The sequence below is a fragment of the Gymnoscopelus braueri genome (genome assembly GCF_963280865.1).
Source record: "Gymnoscopelus braueri genome assembly, chromosome: 4".
Taxonomy (NCBI): Eukaryota; Metazoa; Chordata; class Actinopteri; order Myctophiformes; family Myctophidae; genus Gymnoscopelus; species Gymnoscopelus braueri.
The window spans coordinates 12,371,331-12,373,622 of record NC_137605.1 but is presented as its reverse complement, the minus strand read 5'-3'; positions in this window follow the sequence as shown (position 1 = coordinate 12,373,622).

Here is a 2,292-nt window from a genome sequence, read left to right as displayed (position 1 = left end):
ACAACGTTATACGGTTATAGTTTTATGTTTTTCATTTGTCTATTTATATTTGTCATTCATGTTTATGTTTAAAAAAATCCACTTCAGTTTAAGTTCAGTTTAAATATCTCAGTTCCAGATTGAGATTCAGTTTGTTTTCAGAGTGGCTTTGCTCATTTCTAATTAGTTTTTGTTTAAAACAAATAGTTTTAGTTTCAGTATTTATGTTATATTATTATTATTATTATTATTATTATTATTATTATTATTATTATTACCCTTATTATTATTATCATTATTTTAAGGGCGTATTTGTCATGGGCAAGACTTGAAAGGGTTATTTCACTTATAAACAGTGGTGGAAAAAGTACTCACGTTTTTTACTTAAGTAAAAGTATCAATACTGCAATATTCAAAAACCTTAACAAGTAGTTTTTACATTTTGATCTTGTGTGTTCTATTTTTAGCTTGTATTTGCAATACTTTTGTATTATCTTAAGTTGTACTTGTAGCCCTACCATGCTGCAGTTTTCCCGACTTCGCTCACAGCGCATCACTTTGTGCCGCGTTGCAAGCTTGTAAATCTGCTATTTTGGAAAAAAAATTAACACAAATCTTCTCTTCTGGGGGTACCTGGCACAAGACATTTTCAGATGGGGGTTCCACGGTTAAATGCATATCATTTTGGGGGGGTCCTTGGCACGAAAAAGTTTGAGAACTACTGATTTAGAAGGCATTTTGTAGAATCGGCCTCAGGTCTTAATGGGTTAATTCAGTTCTCAGAGAACACAGTCATGTCATGTATTTGGTAGAAGCCACGGGCTATATGGAGTAATACATTCAAAGTCACCCCCCTCCACCTACGTCCCAGCAGAAGAGTGTTACTTACCAGCTATGAATGACAGTGTTTAGCAGTACAGTTCCCTAGAAAGGGGAACAGTTCCCTAAAAATGGGAAAAGCTCAAGCCTCAGAAAGGGGAACTATGAGTAAGCTGGAACAGGCAACCACAAGCAGGGCCCATGCCAATTGCAAGTGCAAATACAAATTCTGCAAGTTAAAAGATCAGTGATTATGAATTAACATATTGATCAGTGTAATAATGCGGAGACTTTGTTGTGGGAGTTTATAAGTGGGGGGTTTATCTGGCTACCCCAGATCAAAGTTGAGTGCGCCTCTCTGCTAGGGTGCACAAAATGTATTATTTACATATACATTTTTTCCAGTTTTCCTAACTTCTAATCCTTACTCCAACCAGGTATTACAACTGTTATGTTGCACTGCTTATTACCATTTTTTTTAAAAATTGTTAATACAACCCTAAGGGCAGGGGGTGATCCTGGGTCCATGTGAGACTGCCTCAGGGTCCCAATGTGAACCCCAACCAATCATATCAATTATTAGTCCAGGTGTGTTAGATGATATTTTTCAACCACAGCTAATGAGACGCAACATCATTAGAATGAGTTTGGGAACAGACGCCATGAGTCAAAACACATACAGTTAATTATGTTTTAATTATGTGGAATGGGAAGTGTATTTGTCTCATTATGCAGCAGTGGTGAATAAAGGGAACTTGGAAAGACATCTCATGACAACCCACAAATCATGTGACAATACAAACAAGAAATAAAGCAGGAACTGGAATATCAGCCATATACAGTACATGTTTAGCATGCATGAAACTGGATAAAGTGCTGTCATCAGTATTTTATTTGTCTCGTCAACAACAACTGCACAACGTTGGTGAAGAAATACACATTCGGACAAACCACAAATCATTTGACTAGGAACTGACAGTCTGGAGTCCAATAAATCATGTTTGCAGTATAGTTTGATGTGCATGACACTTTTTCATAATTTGTCCATGCCTTTATTTTTCATATTAAACTATTGACGAATTCTGTTAGCATTATTTTATATATTGACATCTAGAATGAGCCTTCGAGGGTTCACTATTGCTCTGGGACACAAGTAGTTGCTTATATTTTACCTGTTCATAAAATATAGCTCTATTATATGGGCTCTTTTTGGTTAAGCTTCTGTAATTCAGGGTCATGCTCTGGAACAGTAGGTCTCAATTGGCCCAGTTTTCTAGAGGACCCCCCTGACCTTTGGGCCCTCGTGGGTTTTAGTTGTAATCTTTACATTTTATAGACATTTTAATGTTTAAAATAGAACTTCACACAAGTGAGGGAACGGTGTCAGGATAGGTCGAGGAGTTAGAGGGAGGTACAAAGGAAGTCATAATGGGCAGAACTTAAATCTGTCCTTAAAACACCTCCTACTTTCAAGTTGTATTCAGGCGAGGAGAA